We start from the raw sequence: 20,679 nt of genomic DNA, 5'->3' as shown, positions 1-20,679 counted from the left end.
CCAGCTCAGATACCTGCTCATGGGCCCGACTGGCAAACCCGCGGCCCATCCTCCCGTGTGAGAAGCCCTCTGAACCAAGAACCCTCTGAACCAGGGGCCTGAGCAGCACTGGGCCAGGGACGCAGACCCAAGACGATAGCAGGCAGCGCCAAGCATGGGAGTGGGCACAGAAAGGTCCTCAGACTAGTTTGTGGAGGCCAGTAAGGCTTCCTGGAAGAGGTGGTCCCTGACTTGTATCTGGAAGCAAGGTGTCCCTGCTTCCCCAGGACACTCAGGCCTTCTCTTGCTGCTTGCAGGCTCCTCAAAGGCCACCTCCCTGTCTGCACAGCCCCCTCCCCTCGTCCTTTGCCAGGAGCTTTGTTTCCCCAGGTCTCCTGAGAAAGGAGCAGCTGCAGCGGCTGGGGTCGTGGCTGTGCAGTGTGAAGGGAAGAAATATATGCAGCTCTTCACTTTGGGCCCTTCTCTCTCCAAGGTCTTCTCTCCATTCCCAACCCTTATCCTCCGGGGATGTACTTGAACAGCCAATGCAGATGCCATGGCCCCACTGACCTCCCTCCGGTTCTCCGGGCCCTTCTGTCTGGCTACATCAGGGAGACACCATTTACTTTTCCAGACCCTGTGGAGGCCTCTCATTTAGCCCAGATCCTTAACCTTATGTGTCCTTTTAGCCAAGCTGTGATAAGGACCCTGCTCTTGGGCTCCTCACAGGTGGTGGGATGAAATGAGTCCGCTGGGTCTCTGACAACCCCCAAAAAGGAGAACTGCTTGAGAGGCACAAACCTAGGGCAGTCCAAGGAAGGGAGTGGCCCTTCAGGGTAGAATGTGGGTGCCTCCGTGGGAGGCAAGATGCTGCTATCTCTTCACTGGGAGAGAAACAAGTGGTGTGTGGTAGCAGGGTGTATATGGGAGTGCATTTGGGGTGTGTGTGTGCGGGCGCATGTCTGAATCCATTAGAGCATCAGCCACTGTGCTGTTCTCCATCACTTCGTCATGGAGTAGGTTTCTGCTCAGCCCCATGCAGACTTAGACCACAATTGGAGAAAGGTGGAAGGGCCAGCAGGAGAGCTGGTCACTGCATGGTCTCTCTGATGTCTGTAGGCCAGAAGTTTCCCAGGACTTAAACCCTACTAAATGGGGTAGAGAGTGGGGGGCAGCCATCCCTTATCACTGGCTGTCCCAAGGGTTTGGTGTACAGCATGGCTTGTGGTCAGAGGCCTGTCAGCCTGGCTCCAAGAGTCCTGGTGAATGTAAACCGTACAGACCTTTGCTGGGGAACGGGATCCTCAGGGGTCTGTGGAAGCTTCCGCCCAGTGCATCCCAAAGTGAATTCCTGAAACTCCTCTTCATACTTTGCTTGCTTCCCCCAATTTTGCATCCCAAAGACTGCCCACACTCCTCGCCTCCATCCTGAAATTCCCTCATTACCCGTTTACTTCTGTCCGGGAGAATGTGACATGGTCCTTCTGAGTGTGACCTTCCTGGCCCCTGAGTCTCTGGGCAGTGTAATCCATCTCCAAAGGCTTCTGTCACAGGGTTGGAGGTGGAGGTGGGGTGGGGACTCTGGATGACTTTTTTAGAATCTGGTCCATAAACTTCCCCATTTTATCGTGCAGCGTTCTGGACAGATTGCAATGATGCAGGATCCGCATCCAGGCCAGTCATCCCTCACATGAGTTCATGATGACATCCCTGACTTAAGAGAACATCAGAGGCTTACTTCTGACTGTGCCTTCCCACAGGGGAGATGCCAGGTCAGGTTGTGTATCTGGAGTTTGGGGGTGGCCCTTCATAGGGGCCATACTGTGAACCCACTCGTAAGGTACACTGAGTTCTAGGCAGCAGGTCAGACAAGCTGCAGATTCTATGGCTTCTCCAACTCTCCTGAAAGTTCTTTAAGGAAGCCCTCAGATTTCCTTTCCCCCTGTAATGGCCTTGGTCCTGGGAGATTGCTGCATTGCTGAGACCCTATCGTGCTGGAATATCAAGTCATAAGGCAGTCACAGGGTCTGGAAGCCCTCTTCAAGGTGGGGATGTGTGGTGGCCAGGTCACACATCACCCCTGCCCTGGTGGCCTTCACGTATTTACTGCACATCCATCAGGTGTCTGTGCTGCTGGGAATAACCAGACTGCTTATTTCATGCATTCTTCTTCTCTGCATAAATATATATTGAGTGCTCAGGGCTGGGTCCAAGCGTCATCCATAAGGGCAGGGGCTGTGTCCGTCTTATTTATTTATGTCTTTCCAGCACCACGCAGAGAACTTGGCACACAGAAGGCATTAAAAAACATTTGCTGTTAACAACACCACAGTTACAGGAATTATTATCTTAGCTTGCCCTTTGGACATGACCCAGAGGGAGGCAGGGAGGGCATGAGGGGGCTTAGGAAGGTGAAGAATTCTGCTTCTGCTGCCTTCAAGGCCACACCCAGTGGCTCAGGGCACGATGCCCAGGCCTTCTCTATGTGGCCAGGTCTGTCCAAGGTCAGGAGAAGTCATGGTGCTCTTTCTTCAGTGGGCAGGCAGGGTTGGCAGGCTCCAGCAAGAGCAGACAACCTTGGGAATGTCGTTGGGCCTGAGCCTAGAATGAGAGGGAAGGATTTGGACAAGAACAACCTCAGGCTAAGGGCGAGGTCAACCTGGAGGACAATCCAGGAGAGTGCCCAGAATTGATGTAGCCCTGAGTGGGGAGGTGGCGTGGAGTAATGGGGCAGCCCATATTTGAGGATACCTTCCTGTGAGGCCGTGGGGGCTAGCCAGAGAGCTCAGCTGCTGACCTGCTCCTCCCTGGCCTAGTGGCCTCAGGTCTCTAGGTAGAGTCTGCTCCATTCCGGCTCAGCTCTTTGAGGCCCAGCCGCCTCTCCCCAGCCAAGAGCCTGGATTCCAAGGGAATCTAAAGCCTTGCTTGGGAGTTCCTTCTTCCTGGAATGCCCAGTCCACAGTACTGACTACTCCAGGGCCTCAGCAAACAGCCAGAGAGAACTTTAGATGCCCCCATTTCAGTGTGACCTGTCTGGTCCAGCTCCACCCAGGTGTCCGCTCTCCTAGAAGCCTGCTGGTCAAGGCCAGGAACCCAAATGGTGGAGAGGAAGCAGTCTGTGGTGGGCAGAGCTGGATAGAGGGGCAGTGTGGGTCTCCTGCAGAGTTGGAACTGTGCCTTAAAGTTACAGGAAGTTAAGGCAGGCCCACCGTAGGCAGGGGTCAGGGGCTCTGCAAGGGGTAGAGGCAGCCAGGGGCATGGGCACCAGGCAACATCCAAAAGGAAGGTCTGGGACAGTACAGCCTGTGAGGTGAGCTGAGAGCTGATGCCCAGCATATCCTGGAAGGACAGGACTCAGTCAGGAGGCAACAAAACTGGTCTTGGAGCTGTGGTTGGTTCAGCAGAACACAAAGTGGAGGGCATGCCTGTGGCAAAGGGCGTTTCCTAGCTCTAGTTCTGTGCCATGCAATCCTTTAACAAACACTTATTGAGTGCCTGCTATATGTCCAGCCCAGCTGTGGTCAACTAACCTGGGGGTGTGGTGGGGATTCTCCAAGCTGCCACACCTCTCTAGGGGCTGAGATGCTGGAGGCTCCAGAGGGCATCAGTCCCCAAGGATCCAAACAGGGACAGAGCTGACTCTGCCAGCTGGGACCCAGTTACTGGCTCTGAGCCAGATTCCAGGGCAGATACAAGAGCAGAACCAGCTCTCTTCAGCAAACTGATCCTGGGGGAGGTGTGTGACCACCACACGCTCACACAGTTTCAAGTGGTAGGTCTGGAGTTTTAGACCCTGTGTTGGTGCCTTTGTGCCATGTGCCTTGCCCCAGGGACAGATGTGTCTCAGCCGGACCTGCAGTCCCCATCAGCACCCCTGTCAGACCTGCTCTGTCTCTGTTTTCACAGAGAAAACCAGTCTGCTCTGGGACCCAACAAAGGGGCTGCCAGGCAGCAGGGCGGGGACAGGTTTACCTAGCTGGGCCCAGAGAGGCACCGGCCCTGAGGCCTGGGTGTAGAAGGTTATTGGGAGGAGTGGCATCTCGCACGGTGGCAGGGGTGGGGGGATGAGGAGGGTGGGGAGGTAGCTGACAGGTGGGAGAGCCAGAGGCGGCTCAGCCCAGCCCCAGCAGGGAAGTGACAGAACAGGCTGTTTGTGGTGGCAGCAAGGCCCATGTGATGGAGCCTTGTGCAACTGGGGCCTCAGGAAGGCAGCTTGCAAAAGCAGCCTCACCCCTGCCTCAAAGAGACCCCCATCCTTTCACCCCTCCCACTTCTCATTCAGGCCAGAGGATTCGGGCAGGCTGCCTGCCATCCCCCAGTCTCCCCCAGCATCAGATGTCCCAAGTCTACCTGTAGTCCATAAATAGAGGCCCGACCCAGGTGTATTCAGGTTTCCAGTTTCTCCTGACAGCTGGAGTCTTCCCTTAGCCTCGCCTCTTGGTGTCTGTGAGGAGAAGAGCCTCCATCTGTGAATCAGCTCCTCCAGGCGGAGCAGCAGAGGGATCGCGGAGTAACTGTACTGTGTGCTCATTCTACGCCCTGGACGTAGAATGTCTTGGTCATGGCCTGACCATCACTGTGCCTGGACAAAAGCAGGGGTGTAAAACCCTTTCCTTCTCAGCCCGAGAGAGAGAGACACTGCTATGAGGTGCAGGTAAGGCTTGAGCAAAAGTGCAGGGATGACAAGAAGGAGATGGACATAGATGCAGCCCAGAAATTCAGTTACTGGGGCTCCCCAAACATACACTGTCACTCATCTGTCAGCTGGGACCTGGACTCATGGCCCAGCTTTAGCCCTGCCCCAGCGCACACATCTACAGACACTCACACTCCAATTTAGCAGTGACCTGGCCAGGACAGTCTGGTCTCTGGCCTGAGGCCCCTCCTTCTCTTTTTGACCACAAGAACTGACATCCAGGGCTACTCAGAGGGCAGAAGAGGCCCACACTACTTCCATATTTCTTCCTCCCATCCTTTTTTTTTTTTTTTTTTAATACCAGCTAGAATGAGCTTGGAGCACTTTCATATTTCTAGGTTCCCAGTAAAATAAAAAAGGAAGAAATGTGAGAATAGTGTTTCAAGAATTATGGCATTTGTTACTTCTGCTTTGTTTATTTATTCATCAGATATTTTTGAGAGCCTATGTGTCAGGCACTGTTTTAGGCCTGAGTGTTAAACTATTAAGTTTTATTTATTTATTTATCTATTTATTTACTTATTTATTTATTATCTTTTAAAAAGAGATGGGGTCTCACTATGTTGCCCAGGCTGGTCTTGAATTCCTGGGCTCAAGCAATTCAACCACCTTGGCCTCCCAAAATGCTGGGATTATAGGCGTGAGCCACTGTGCCAGGCTTTAAGTCTTTATAATACACATTTAAAATGGATAGCCTCATTTGGGAATAACTTCAAAGATTTAAAGTCCAGTCTTCCTGGTTCTTCGTCTCAGGAGGGACCCCCATATCTCCTGATGCCCGTGGTTTTCTTACTGGTATAGATTAGGCCTCTGTCTCTTGATCCTGAGGGGCCATGGGGGCTGTGATTCAGATTGGCAGAGGTGGTGAAGCTCTCCTCAGGAGTCTGGCTAGCATAGGTCTGCCGCTAGCCTATCCTCCCTGCCCATCCTTTCTATCTCTTACGATTGGCCCTCTCCCCTACAGTGCCAACTCCTTTAGTCACTGATTGGTCTTGGTGAAGGGCTCTGCCCCATGGTGCCCAGCACTGCCCAGTGGTGACTGAGTCACAGGCTGGCGGGGACTGTTCAGGCTGACCTCACCTCCGGGCCTGGCCATAGGACGCCAGCTGTGGCCACCTGGTGTGAGCCTGGCCGCCTGTGTTGCTGGGAGAGTCAGGCAGAGCCATGTCGCTGAGTCCAGTAGCTGCCAGCTGGCCCAGAGGTCTGGGAATCCAGGTGCAGGGGGCCACAGGGATTAAAGTCGGAAGAGCCAGATTCAGGCCTGTGAGGGTGAAGCTGGGCTGAGGTTGCTGAAGGCTCTCGAGAGAATGGATTGGAGCAGGGCCCATGAGTCAGCCTAATGTCCTGGGTGGCTATTTTCTTGGCTTCTAAGACAATCAAAATTCTTTCTCACTTCCCCTCCCAAGGCTAGGTCCATAGCTGTGTAGATCCAGGATCAGCAGTGCGGAGTTGGAGGCAGAGCTTTCAGTGGGAGTGGGGCTGAAATCCTCACACCCTGCATCTCTCATAGCCACCCGCAATGGTAAGAGCATTCACAGGACTTGAGCTTCCACCAAGATGATGCCTGATCAAATTGTTTGCCCCCTGTGAGATCACCATATTAATGGGAAGATAGGCTTGCCTAGGAACAGTGGAGGCTGTGTCTTCTCCAGGAGAAACCAGGAGCTCTAAGAGAATGTATAATGAGAACTTCTATGTGTGGAGAGTTAAACAAGAAGCTGTCTCATCACAGGGAAGATGAAGAGAAAATGGCGGATCTGGGCTTGAAGTGCACAGTGTTGGAAAAGGCCCCACCTAACGCTCTAGGACCAGCAGTCCCTGAGAAGTAGCTGTGTCTAGGATTAAGAAAAGCTGACCATGGAGAGCTGTGACATTGGGCATTCAAGCATGAAGCATTGTTGGCCCAGAGAAGGTGCACAAGCATTCTGTCTCAGAGAACCATGGTGTTCCAGAGCCAGAGAGAGATGGAGCGCTTCCACAATCCTTGTGAAGATCTGTTATCCTAACACCAATATATCCCCTTTAAGAAGATGGTGGCCCCCTCTAAATTGTCAATATAGCAAATTGGTTCCCATAGTGTATTGAAACCCTATTACCACCTTGGGGATTCTTTTTCAAATTGCAAGCTTGATTTAATATAAAATCTAATGATTAATACATTAGATTAAAATGAAGAAAGGAGTCTTGTAATTATCTCAAAAGGCATTGATAAATTTCATCAGCCATTCACATGAAAAATGTTAGAAAACCATGAAGAGAGGAAATGTTCTTAACATTTTAAAGAACAGATACAAAAACCAAAAGCCAGCATTAGATTTAACAGTCTAGAAAGTTATATTAATGGGAGAATCCAATGTCCTCTTCACTACTGTTGTTCAGCATTGCTCTGGAAGTGCTAACCAGGACAATAGGGTGAAAAGAAGAAATAAGGGAGAAGTAAAGGAAGTAAGTAATAGAAAGAGTCAAAATGATCATTATTTGCAGATATTATGATTTTCCCTTTGTAATATCCAAGAGAATCAATTGAAAAATGATTATGACCGGTGGGTGAATCCAGTAGGATGGAGCAGAGTAGAATAAATGCATATATGTATATAGATTTTAATAGCTTTTAAGAGTACTAAGTCACAACTGATTGGAAAACGTGATGAAAACAATTTACCATTCACAATAATAGTGAAACATTAAAAATATCTAGAAATGAATTTTGAGTATGTCAAAAGCCTATAAACTTTTTTCTTTTTTATTTCCTTTTTCTTATCCTAGTGAGTGAAAACAAACGGCCTATAAACTTTGATCTAGGATAGATTTGAAAGAAGACAAAAGGAATGCAGGCATATGTCATGTTTCTAGAAAACTCAATATTTTAAATTTATTAGTAAATTCAGTGCAATTCCAAACAAAATTCTTTTGGGTGGGAGGAATTGACAAGATGATTCTAAGGATCAGCTGAAAAGTAAGTATGAAAAAACCCCACAAATATTGGATTAAGAGACTAATAAAGTAAGATTTGCCCTATAAGTATCAAAGTATGCAATAGAGCTAAAATAATTAAGAGTGTGATAGCAGCATAGGAAAAGACAAATACATTAGTGGAACAAAAGAGAGTCCATAGCATGAGATAAAGAAAACATTTTAATCCAGGGAATAAAAGGTAGTTTACTCAATAACTCATGTTGGGATCATTTATTATTATGCATAAAAAATAAGGCTATAATTCTATATGCTATATAATTTCCCACATTATAAAGTAAATCCCAAATGGATTCATGATCTATATATTTTAATTTTCCCAATGTGAATGCTTTTATAAACTACTCATATGCTTAAACTAAAGAAAGGACTGGCAAAAAATATGTAGATTAATATTTTTATAATCATGGTGCTATGGTTAGAATGTGTCCCCCAAAGTTCATGTGTTGGGAAGTTAATCTACAATGCAACAGTGTTGAGAGGTGAGATCTTACGAGGTGATAAGGTCATGTGGGCTCTGCCCTCAATGGATTAATGCCAACAGGGGTGGGTTTGTTATTGTGGGAATGTGTCCTTGTGAAGGAGGAACTCGGCCCCCCTTTGTCTCTCTCACCCTCTAGCCTTCCGCCATGGGATAATGCAGCAAGAAGGCCCTTGAAAGATGCTGGCACCTTGGTATTGGACTTCTCAGCCTCCAGAATTTTGAGAAATAAATTTCTTTTCTTTATAAATTACTCAGCTATTGGTATTCTGTTATAGTAACTTCAAGCAGACTGAGACACTTGAGGTGAGAAACATCTCTTTCATGAAGATAAATACTTGAAATAAGTTTTCCTGTTACATATGGATTTCAAAAATCAGAGAAATATGCGGCAAACTGTTGGTAGTTTTTATTTCTGGGGATGGTATTTTGGGACATTTACTTTCTCTAAGTTATATATTTGTATAGTGTTTTAATTTCATATAAATAAATTTTACTGAGTTTGTAATTAGAAAAATGAGGATAATAAAAAGGAAAGTAAAGACAACAGAAGGACAAATACTGCTTCTTATGTAAGAACCTTACAATAATGCACTTCCATTTACTTCTCCCTTCTTTTTTGCTAATGTTGTTATGTGTTTACCTCTGTATCTGCTACAAACTCCATAACAAATAATCATTATTTTTGCTTTAAACAGTCAATTGTCTTTTAAGTAATTTAAAAAACAAGAAAACCTATTTTCTATTTACTTGTTAGGTTTACTGGTAGTACTTGTTCTTTTGTTTAGAGCTGAATTTCCAACAGGTATCAAAGAGCATCTCAGCAGAGAAATGGCTTATTTCCCTTCAGCCTTGAGAACTTCCTTTAGGCCAGGCATGGTGGCTCACACCTGTAATCCTAGCACTTTGGGAAGCCGAAACAGGCAGATTGCCTGAGCTCAGGATTTCGAGATCAGCCTGGGCAACAATGGTGAAAGCCTGTCTCTACTAAAATACAAAAAATTAGCCAGGCATGGTGGTGTGCGCCTGTAGTCCCAGCTACTCAGGAGGCTGAGGCAGGAGAATTGCTTGAACCCAGGAGGCAGAGGTTGCAGTGAGCCGAGATTGCACCATTACACTCCAGCCTGGGCAACAGAGCAAGACTTCGTCTGCAGAAAAAAAAAAAAAAAAAAGGACTTCCTTTAACATTTCCAGCAGTACAGACGGACTGGCGATGAATTCTGTCTGCATTTTTTTAAAATCCCAAAGTATCTTTACTTTTCGTTCCCCACCCCGCTCCTCCCCCCTTTTTTTTTTTTTTGAGACCGGGCCTTGCTCTATCCTCCAGCCTGGAGTGCAGTGGCACAATCTTGGCTCACTGCAACCTCCAACTCCTGAGTTCAAGCGATTTTCATGCCTCAGCCTCCCGAGTAGCTGGGATTACAGGCACCTGCCACCACGCCCAGCTAATTTTTGTGTTTTTAGTAGAGACGGGGTTTTGCCATGTTGGCCAGACTTGTCTCGAACTCCTGACCTCAGTTGTTCCACCCGCTTCAGGCTCCCAAAGTGCTGGGATTGCAGGTCTGATCCACCGTGCCCAGCCTCTCATTCCCTTTTAAAGATAACTTCTCAGGATATAGAATACTAGGTTGCTTTTTTTCTCATAGATTATTTAATATTTAATATATAATTCCTATAATTTTATTGTTTTATGTCTTGCATTACTCCTGGTAAGAAATAAATGGTGATTCTTTTTTTTTTTTGAGACGGAGTCTGGCTCTGTCGCCCAGGCTGGAGTGCAGTGGCGCAATCGCAGCTCACTGCAAGCTCCGCCTCCCGGGTTCACACCATTCTCCTGCCTCAGCCTCCCGTGTAGCTGGGACTACAGGCGCCCACCACCGCACCTGGCTAATTTTTTGTATTTTTAGTAGAGACGGGGTTTCACTGTGTTAGCCAGGATGGTCTTGATCTCCCGACCTCATGATCCGCCCGTCTCGGCCTCCCAAAGTGCTGGGATTACAGGCATGAGCCATGTAATGTGCCTACATTCTTTTATCACTTCTAAGATGTTCTATTTGGTTTTAAGATTTTGACTATGATATTCCTAGATGTAGTTTCCTTGTTTTTTTTTTTTTTTTTTTTTTTTTTTTTTTTTTTTTTGAGACGGAGTCTCACTGTGTCTCCCAGGCTGGAGTGCAGTGGTGCGATCTCGGCTCACTGCAAGCTCCGCCCCCCGGGTTCACGCCATTCTCCCGCCTCAGCCTCCCAAGTAGCTGGGACTACAGGCGCCCGCTACCGCGCCCGGCTAGGTTTTTGTATTTTTAGTAGAGACGGGGTTTCACCATGTTAGCCAGGATAGTCTCGATCTCCTGACCTTGTGATCCACCCGCCTCGGCCTCCCAAAGTGCTGGGATTACAGGCTTGAGCCACCGCGCCCGGCCTCCTTGTTTTTATCTTCTTTGGAGTTTTAAAACCCCAGCTTCTTTGGATGGTGTATTAATAATTTTTTAAATCAAATATAGAATTTCATTTACCATTTAAAAGAATTTTTTTTGCCCCACTCTCTTTCTCCCCTTTCCTTCTGGGACTCCAAGTTTATGTATATATTAGATTGCATGATACTGTTTCAAGGTCACTTCGTTGAGGCTGTGTTTGCATTTTTCGGTCCTTTTTCTTTTAGGTGGTTTCCATTGTCTTGACTTTAAGCTCATTGATCTTTTCATTTGTAGCATCCAGTCTACTCATAAGTTTAGCTAGTAAATTTTCCATTTTGTATATTGTATTTTTCAGTTCTAGAATTTTCATTTAGCTCCTTTTTTATAGTTTTCATTTCTCTGCTGAGATAGCTCATCTATTCATTTGTTATGTCTATCTTGTAATTTAAACTTCTTTAACATATTTATAATAGCTGTTTAAAGTGCCTCATCTGCTAATTCCAATATCTATGGTACCTCCAATATCTATGTTACCTCTGGATCTATTTCTGTTGTTTATTTTTTGTCCTGGTTATGACGCGTATTTTCTTGCTTCTTCATATGTTTGGTAATGTTTGACTATATATTGGGAATTATGAATACTTCATTGTTAAGAGTTTGGATCATGTTTAAAGAGTGTTGAGTTTGTTTTATTAGGTAGTAAATTCACTAGAGGCCCAATTTGAGCCTATGAGGCTTGGTTTTAGGCTTTATTAGCAATCCACTAGGCCTTATGGAATCTTGCTTTGCATGTGAGGCTTAGACAAAGCCTCAGGAGCACCTCTGTGTAGCTTTCCAGAGCTCCTTCTTTGTGTAGCTCCTTCTTCTTTGATACCCTGTCTCACAAATTTCAGCCACCTCAACATCTGCTATCTATGATCTTTATTTCCTTCAGTTGATGAGACCATTGTTTTCTCTCTCTCTCTCTCTCTCTTTCTCTTTAGATATCTCGACCTCCTGGCCTCAAATGATCCTTCTGCCTAAGCCTCTGGAGTAGCTGGTACTACAAGTGTGCACCACAATGCCTGGCTAATTTTTTAACTTTCGTAGAGACAGAGTATTGCTATGTTGACCAAGCTGGTCTCAAACTCCTGGCCTCAAGGGATCCTCCCACCTCAGCCTCCCAGAGTGCTAGGATTACAGATGTGAGACACTGTGCCTGGTGCCATTGCTTTCTGGGCACCACTTCCCTACACCATGGTTTGGAAAGTATCCCAGGTAAAGCACTTTGGTTCACCTTGTGTGTTTCCCTTCTCTCAAGGACAAAGGCTTTTGATGTTCAATGCCTGTAATCACTGGCTATAAATATTTCATCGAGTTTTATGGTTGTTTACAGCAGGGAGGGAAGTTTATTACCAATTTATCAGTTATGGTTGGAACCTAAGGAAAGTTTGAAAACTAAAAGAAGAAAGAAAAGGAAAAGAAAATAGGGAGGCCTAATTCAAGATGTGGATCTGATGTCATAAGTGTCTAAGAGTCTGAGCTTCATCTCAAAGCAGCTGGGCCAGTTGAGCATACCCTTCTGTAGTTCTTTTTAACCTGGCATCAGAATCAGACTGAATAAAATGCACAGTTCTGGCCACTATAGCAGATTGTGTCAGACTTATCCTCCTGCTGAAAACAACTATAAAAGTTGGACAAAATGTATAAAACAACTAGTTGAAGGCATTTGAGGATAGTCAATACAGCTAAGAATTGAGGAGTTATGATCCTGGAGAAAAGGGAATAATGTGTAGTGAGTTCCACATCTTTGCTTTTTCCCTAGGGGCATTTCACATATTATTACTTGAGGGAACAGGGACCTAGCAGAAAGCAGCAGTCTTACCAGATTGACGATACAAACATCAGAGTTCAGGGATGCCAAAGAAGATGGAAATTAAGAAGGAAAATTCCAGAAGGTAGGAAACAAGAGAGAAGGAGCCCAACAATTGCATGCAAATTCCTCCAACTTTATTGGATTTTCTTTTTTTTTTTTTTGAGACAGGGTCTTGCTCTGTTGCCCAGGCTGGAGTGTAGGGGTGTGATCTTGGCTCACTGCAGCCTCCTTTGACCTCCCGGATTCAAGCCATCCTTCCATGTCAGCCTCCCATGTAGCTGGGGCTACAGGCACATGCCTGGCTAACTTTGCTTGTTTTTTTGGTAGAGATAAGGTCTCACTATGCTGCCCAGGCTGAGCTTGAACTCCTAGGCTCAAGCAATCCTCCAGCCTTGGTCTCCTAAAGTGTTGGCATGAGTCACTGTGCCCAGCCTATTGGTCTACTTTTAGCCTATGAAGCTAAAGAACTGAGCAAATTTTAGTAGTCTTAAAGTGTTGGGGAGACAAATTGGAAAACAAATTCTATCAAGGTAGAGAAGTCTTGGTAAATGCATAGGTGTTCTGATAAGTCCCAGAAGGGTCACACACTAGGAGAGAGGGTCACATCCTAGGAATAAGAGATATGTCCTAGGACAAAAATGAACCACACCAGCCAAAACATGACATAAACCAAAGCCTTGACGGGAGTAAGGTATTCATTTGGTACTCTGCCTTCCAGAAGGCAACTTAATTCTTTCTTTCTGGATGAATACATCACCCAGAGACCTTCCAACTTTTCATCCAAAATGTGTGTCATCCAAAAGAGAAGTATGAGACATGCTCAAAAACAAAACAAAACAAAACAAAACAAAACACAAACAAAAAAACAGGCCAAATGACTAAAAATCAAGAGAAAACACAGACAATGGAAATAGACCCACAGGTGTTTCAGAAATGAGAGACTTCCAATAATTATGATGAAAATGTTCAAGAAAATGGAGAGAAAGTAAAAAAAAAAAAAATAGATGAAAAGCTAGAGAATTTAAAAATAGAATTGCCAGAATACTGATAAAGATAGCAGATAGGAGGCAGGACTAGCTTGCAGCTCCTACTCAGACAAACAGAGTGTGGAGACTCACATCCTGAACTTTTGCTTCAAGAACTACTGCAGGAACATACCAGGAAAGCCAAGAGAATCCACAGACCCTTTGAAGGAACTGGATCACTACTGCAGGCTCCTTGAGACGCAAAAAACCCATGAGTCTGCTTGTTTTCTCAGCGGGGAGGCTCATGGTCTGGGACAAGTTCTCAGACTGGGCACTGGCTGCCTGGAAATAGACTCAGTACTGTTGTGGGGGCATGGTGGGAGTCAGATTGGCCTTTAGGACTGTGGGGTGCATGGAAGCAGGGTGACACCTGTGACTGCCAGCTTTCCCCCACTTCCCTGGCAACCTGTATGACTCAGCAGAGGCAGCCATAATCCTCCTGGGAGTATAACTCCATCGGACTGGGAATGACACCCCTATCCCCCACAGCAGCTGCAGCAAGCCCTGCCCAAAGAAAGGTTGAGCTCAGAAATGCCTATCCCTGCCCCTACCTGCTGGTCTTTTTCTACCCACCCTGGTAGCCGAAGACAAAGGTCATAATCTCTTGGGAGCTCTATGGCCCTGTCTACCGTCTTAACCAGGTGTCCTTAGGGTAAATTTGCATTCTCCTTATAGGACTGCAGCAGATGTGCTCTTGAAAGCGCCACCTCCTGGCTGGAGGCCAACCAACACAAAACCAAGGACCCTCACAGAGTCCACTTCACTCCCCTGCTACCTCCACAGGAGCAGGTGCTAGTATCCATGGCTGCAGTACTTGAAGATGGATCACATCACAGGACTCTGCGGACACTCCCCAGGTACAAGCCCATAGCCCAGTAGCTCCGCTGGGTGGCTAGACCCAGAAAAGCAAAAACAATCACTACAGTTCAGCTCTCAGGAAGCCCCATTCCTAGGGGAAGGGAGAGAACACCACATCAAGAGAGCACCCCATGGGACAAAATAATCTGAACAACAGCCCTTGAATTCCAGACCTTCCCTCTGACATAGTCTATCTAAATGAGAAAGAACCAGAAAAACAATTCTCTTAATATGACAAAACAAGATTCTTTAACACCCCCAAAAGATCATACCAGCTCACCAGCAATGGATCCAAACCAAGGCAAAATCTCTGAATTGCCAGAAAAAGAATTCAGAAGGTTAATTATTAAATTAATCAAGGAGGCACCAGAGAAAAGTGAAGTCTTACTTAAAGAAATCAAAAACGTGATACAGGATTTGAAAGGAATAGTGTCAATAGGGATGGTAGCAGTTCTTTGAATGTCTGATAGAATTCAACTGTAAATCCATCTGGTCATGGATTTTTGTTTTTGGTTGCCAATTTTTTTTTTTTTTTTTTTTTTTTTTTAGAGATGGAGTCTCACTCTGTCACCCAGGCTGGAGTGCAGTGGCGTGACCTCGGCTCACTGCAACCTCCACCTCCCAGGTTCAAGCAATTCTCCTGCCTCAGCCTCCCGAGTAGCTGGGACTACAGGCGCACGCCACCACACCCGGCTAATTTCTTTTGTATTTTAGTAGAGACAGGGTTTCACCGTGTTGCCCAGGCTGGTCTCGAACTCCTGAGCTCAGGCAATCCGCCCTCCTTGGCTTCCCAAAGTGCTAGGATTACAGGCGTGAGCCACTGTGCCCAGCTGGCAATTTTTAAAATTACCATTTAAATCTCACTGCTTGTTATTGGTCTGTTGAAAGATTCTATATCTTCCTAGTTTAATCTAGGAGGGTTGTATATTTCCAGGAACTTAACCATCTCCACTAGATTTTCTAGTTTCTGCATGTAAGGTTTTCATAGTAGCCTTGAATAATCTTTTGTATTTCTGTGGTATTGAAGCGACTTCGTTGTCTGGGGAAACACCCTAGGTTCATCTTGCACTGAGAAGATTAACAACACGGACACACACACCTGGAGCAGGTTAAGGAGGGGAAAGTTTAATAGACAAAAAAAGGAGAGAGAAAGAGAGCTTTCTCATACAGAGAAAGCGGGGCGCCCAAGAGGGTTTCTGGGTTGAGGGTGGGATACGATCCATTTTATAGAGAGACTGGAGGAGGCAGTGTTTGATTTACACAGGGGCCAGGGGATTGGTTTGACCAGGTGTAAATAGTTACATAGCCTGAGAAGAGGTTGGCCATCCCACCTTAATCTTTTATTATGTAAATGTGACCTCCACTTGTCCGGCACTATTTGAACCTTGATTCCTCATTGTACCACACATAAAATTAATTTAAGATGGATCATAGACTTAACTATGAAACCATCAAGCTTCTAAAGGAAACCATGGAAGCATAGTTTTACGACCTCTGGGTAGGGAAACATTTCTTAAATGGGACTTAGAAAGCACTAACCAAAATATAAAGGATTAATATGTTGGATTTGTAGGAATTAAGAACTTTTACTTATCAAAAGATCCTATTAGGAGAATGAAAAGTCAAAGCACGGATTGAGAGGGAATATTTGCAATACATATATCCAGCGACAAACTCATATGCAGAAAATACATAGACTTCTACAATTCAGTAAGGAAAACATAGAAACCCCAATAGGAAAATGGACAAGGACTTGAACAGTCATGTCACAAGAAATAACTAATAAACACATAAAAAGGTGCTCAATATCACCAGGGAAACGTTCTTTTAAATTGCAGTGAGATATTGCTACACACCCACCAAAATGACCGAAATTGGAAAAGCTAAAAATAGCAAATGTTGGCAAAGATTGCCATTGGGAATGTAATTTTGTTCATCCATTTAGAAAAATGGTAATATCTACAATAGCTCAATATATGCATGTCTTACGACCTAGGAATTTCACTCCTGGATTTTTATTATACTTAAATAAGTGCTTGTGCCCACCAAAAGACATGTGCAAACATATACAAAACAGTTTTATTTAACATGACTAAAAACAACCCAATGTTCATCAACAAAAATGGATAAATTGTGTTACATTCAAACAATGGAATACCACATAGCAATGAAAAAGAATGAGGAACTATTACAAACAAGATAGATGGATATCACAACCATAATGTGGAGTATAAGAAGCCGACCCCCAAAAAAATGTATTGTATAACTTCACTTTATAAAGTTCAAAATCTGACAAAACTAATCAAAAGTGAAAGAAGAAAGAACAGTGCTTAGCTTTGGGAGAGTTTACTGACTATGAAAAGGCACATGGAAACCCTCTGGTATTCTGGAAATACTCTATTTTTATGTGGAAGGTAATTACGTGAATTTATATATAAGCAAAATGCATTGAGGTGTATATTCAGACATGTTTAGTTTACTGTATGTTAACTATATCTTAAAACAAAAGCACACTGGCTGCCCATGCCTCTCTACCCCTGCTAGTGGGGATTCGTGAGGCCCGAAGAGGGAGATACTATTAATAGCTTTCCAGTGTATAGAAGATGGGCTCATATTTGCACCCCTAGTTTATGGAGCAGGGCACACCAATTACAGGTCACACACGGAATCCATTCATGCATACCTTCTTCCTCTCTCTGCGTACCACTATTTGTTCCCCAAATCAAAGAGGGCTTCCAGGGTAACATGTGGGTTTGGCCTTGGAGGCTTGTGACAATAAACTGGGGAGATGTATTAGTGTGCTAAGGCTGCCATAACGAAATATCACAGCCTGAGTGGCTTAAACAATAGAAATTCATTTCCTCATAGTTCTGGAGGCCAGAAGTTCAAGATTAAGGTGTCATCAGGGCGGATTCCTGGTGAGGCCTCTCTTCCTGGCTTGTAGATGGCCACCTTCTTGCTGTGTCCTCCCATGGCCTCATCTTTGTGCAAATGTGGAGAGATACAACTCTCTTGTCTCTTCCTCTTCTTATAAGGACACCAGTCCTATTCAAGTAAGGCTTCACCCCTGCGACCTCACTTAGCCTTTATTAGCTTATTAACCTCTTTATAGGCCTTATCTCCAAATGCAGTCATATTGTAGGTAAGGGCTTCAACATATGAATTTTGAAGCTATGCAATTCAATCCATAAAAGGAGCTGATTTACTTTTTATACCCATGTCATTTTGGCCCCCTCCACCCCACTGATCTCAGAGCATTTCCTGGGGGTTACCTCAGTGTGTTCTGCAACAATCCCCTCCCTCTGAGCCGGGCTGACAGCTCTGCCCTGCCACCCCTTGCTACTTCTGCTGTCCATGGCTCTGGGAGGCCTCTGCTCTGCTGGAATTATCATCTGTGCTGGTCACCACTGGGGAGGGATGCTGTTTACTGTTGATACCCCCAGCCCAGTCCCAATGGTGGTGGGGGGTATACTCCCTCATTAGGCACTTTCCTCTACTTCCCAAACACAGCAAGGCCCAGGGAGGAATGAAGCTCTGCCTGGCCACCACAGGTCTCCACAGGAATGAGCCATCCCCTCCCCCAGGTTTGCTCATTCTATCTCCTCTGCTGGAATAGCATTCTCCCAGACCTCCAGCACTTCCCCTGGCTGACTATGCAGGGAGACCCACACCTCATCCTCCTACCTGACCACTTGGCAAGTGAGCCTCCCCTTCTGTAGTCTCCCTCAGCCTCTGCGATTCACTGTCAATTTCTTCATCTGTGCCTCCTCTCCCCCCATAAAACTAAACAAACAAACAAGCAAACAAAAAACAACATGAGCTCCATGCAGGCGGGGTGTTTTTCTGCCTCATCTCTGTGTCCCTGGGTACCCAGGACTGGACACAAGGGAGGTGTCAGGGGATGTTTGTTGACTGACTGTATGTGAGGGTGTAGAGGGTTCCTGAAGCCCTAGGCTGAGTGACCAAGTATGGAAACGCTGCCTGCCACACTTCAGCATGGCCAAGGCAGCTGGTCTTCTCCTTCAAAGGCAGTCCTGAGGCTTGACAGGTCATAGAGCCAGGCTTTCGTGTTTAGGCTACAGACAGCTTCCTCAAAGTCCATCTCCTCTTCCCCACTGATCTTTTCCTGCTACTCCCCATTGGTTGAACCCAACCAGAAGTTGCAGGGCAGGTGTACTCATTGATGCTATCCATACAGGTCAGCAGCCAGGGCACAGAACAGGGGGAAGAGGAGACAGGAGAAGAGATCTGGAAGGGTGAGCAGATGACATCTGTCAAGTGTTAGGTAACACTTGGTACAGGGAGAGTGCTCCATAAATTAGTTGTCCAATCACAGAAGCATCCCAGAGCATCATAGAAACCCAGAAGAGGACTGCCCATCCTGCTCCTCTGGCTCTTCTCCTCCAGGAGCTCCTCTCCACAGAGCCAGGATATTCTGGGTATGTTCAGAGTTCAAGGTCTCCCCATCTCCTTTCCTAACTTCACTGCATTACTAGTCCTTGGTGTTTCCTTAGGGTTACTGGCTTCTACGGCTCGAGGCTTCTACAGCCTGAGGCTTCCCAAGGCTACAGGTCAACTTGGCTGACCATGAAGGGCCCTGATCACTATGGGCGGAGGAAAGGATTTGGTAGCTTCCCAATATCCTCCCTGCCTCTTCAGCCAGTGGAGGTCCCAGCATTGGAGTCACTCCCCAGGGCCTGGAAAACATCTCTCTCTTCCCAGTTGCTCATGATTATGCAGCCCTAGACACAGGTCTCAGCTAAACCTTGGCAGGTTGGAGGGATGGGGCACCAAGTGGAACCCCAAGTGGAGGGGCTTTTTGAGCAAGGCTGGAGCTGCTCCTTTGAGTGTCCCCTGGTGGGCTCCATGCACCCTCTGGTGGCCAACCTCATTTTTGCAACTACAGCTCTGGACAAGAAGGAAGTAGCTCCCCTAAAAGATTGTCCCAGAAGGCCTCACACGTTTGCCCTGGGACAAAAATAGCTGTTGGTGCCCCAGGAGAGAGTGCAGAGAAAATTCCAGATCTTGATGAGTGCAGGGTGTCAGCCTGGCCTATAGCTGTTGGGTGACCATTGGGGTGAGAGGGCAGTATTTGCCTCCAAAACTGCATCCACCAATGACAGTGTCTAACAGCCCAGCTAGTTTGAGAAAGCCATCTTTCCACCTTTACCACCTGGATCATTCACTCTTCAGCCAAGAAGATGTACTGTCCAAGCCATCCCTTCTCCCTTGGGCTCTGAATTCTACAGATGATAGAGGTAGACATCTTCCTGATTCCAAGCCTGCCACTAGCTGGTTCAGGGTGTGGAACAAGGCCAGAGTCTGGTTCAAAGTCAATATCAGGCTCTGGTTCAGAGTCAAGGTTAAGGGCAGAGCCAGAGGACAAAGGACAGAACCTCCTCCCTCTCATGTGAAAGGCCAGATCCACACGCTTGCATATGCATGTGAATCCCTCTGTGCATAAGCATACAAATGTGTGTGTGTGTGTGTGTGTGTGTGTGTGTGTGTGAGCCCTCTTACTAGAGGCTATGGCTAAGTCTTTCAGGCACTAGAGGGTCAGGGATTATCAAGCTTCTCACAGGTTTATGCAAATGTTTGAAACATGAAAAAATATAGAAAGCTATAAAAAATATAAATACTAAATATAGCAAATGTTAACAGTATGTCATAGTCATAGTCAACTGAAGTTCAGCCATGCTCTTGTGTGGTGAAGTTTAAAATGTATTTATGTGGGATGTGGGTGTGTGGAACAGGTTTGATGTGGAATGAGGTAGTCAGGACCTTTGGAGGAATTAGTGCCCTGGCCTCCTTGTGGTGGGTAAGAGTCCCAGGGCAGTGTCCTGCAGGGGCACAAGGCAGGGCTGACTAGCAAGTTCAAATGCTGGTGTCTACTGAAGGGAAGGGGAGATCAGAGCTGCAACTGAAGCTGATACTAGCGGGGCAGTTGAGAGCAGGAAAGAGGCCACAGGAGGGTTTAGGGTCCTTGAGGCAGGAGTGAGTAGGCCTTAGCCACACCAGTGATTCAGGCTTTTGTGATTACGTGGTGGCAGATTGGGATTAGGGCTAGCCACTGACAGCTCATGTGGTGATTTTTTTTTTTTTTAATTAGCGAAACATACTCGCTTTTCGGTTCACTTTATTTCCATCTACTGAAAACTTGTTGTAATGACTATGCACATCTATGATATCTGCCATGTAAATGAAGCCCCAGGCTTCATTGTGCAGTGCACCAATTGAGCAATGTTTGATTGGGCTAGGATCACTCATAGATAGATTCACGGACACCAATCTTGCTCCTGAAAGGATATAAGGTGCCTTACAAACGTGTTTCATTATAGCAAAGTGAAGTACGTTCATTTAAAAATAGAGACAGGCAGCCTGGGCAACATGGCGAGACC

The 20,679-nt window shown here is 46.1% G+C and overlaps 1 protein-coding gene across 1 annotated transcript in view; it reads left to right on the top strand.

The window, feature by feature from the left end:
• The window catches only part of P4HA2 (prolyl 4-hydroxylase subunit alpha 2), a 103,166-nt gene that overhangs the window by 38,283 nt on the left and 44,204 nt on the right, over positions 1-20,679 (top strand). The window lies entirely within an intron of this gene.

This window comes from Theropithecus gelada, chromosome 6 (genome assembly GCF_003255815.1).
Source record: "Theropithecus gelada isolate Dixy chromosome 6, Tgel_1.0, whole genome shotgun sequence".
Classification (NCBI taxonomy): Eukaryota; Metazoa; Chordata; class Mammalia; order Primates; family Cercopithecidae; genus Theropithecus; species Theropithecus gelada.
The sequence above is the reverse complement of the archived record's forward strand: the minus strand, read 5'-3'. Positions and strand labels throughout refer to the sequence as shown.